The following is a 687-nucleotide window of genomic DNA, read 5'->3' as shown; positions in this document are numbered from 1 at the left end:
CATACGCAAAGGTGGGATCGAGCCTCACGGAGTCCCCCCATCTACCCTCAAAACCAGAGTCTGCCTACTTTCTGCTTTCACCTACACCTCTGACTTTACGGGGGGCTGCCCCCCACTACCTCCCTCTGAAAAAAAGAGTTAGCTTACAGCTCCAGTTAATAATTCCTGCGTGTGACAGTGTTTAACCTACAAACTCCTTTGGAAATCCTCTAGCCTGCCTGAATAGGTTTTTCCAGCCACACGTGATTGTTCAGAGCCTCCCAACTGTGAGAGGCAGGAGATGTTCTAAACTGTCTAAACACAGATTCTTTTCAGTAGTTAAAAGATTGATTAGAAATTGTATTGGTGAAGGGATTTTCACTTGTTTTGGGCCAATGTTTGCTGCTAAGTTTCCATATCCCTTACCTGCTGTGTCCCTGGCAGTGTATTGATTAATATAATTGGTGTAAGTAGTAGCTTTAATGTTTGTAACCTGGGACCCTTGAGTTAATTCTTTTTCTTGTTATAGCCCACCACACCTTTGCTCTGTAGGAATGCAACTTTATCTAATGCTTTTGGAGGGTGGCGCTTGACTTATCACCTTTAGAGAAAAATAAGTTTTCTGAAGAAAGGGTCTTAAAAATGTTAACAGGCCTCAGGCCAGAAGATGATGCAAATCACTAAGCTTTTGCATATGATAAGTTTGAC

The sequence above is a fragment of the Bison bison genome, unplaced genomic scaffold, assembly GCF_000754665.1.
Source record: "Bison bison bison isolate TAMUID 2011002044 unplaced genomic scaffold, Bison_UMD1.0 scf7180017858828, whole genome shotgun sequence".
NCBI lineage: Eukaryota > Metazoa > Chordata > Mammalia > Artiodactyla > Bovidae > Bison > Bison bison.
The sequence above is the reverse complement of the archived record's forward strand: the minus strand, read 5'-3'. Positions refer to the sequence as shown.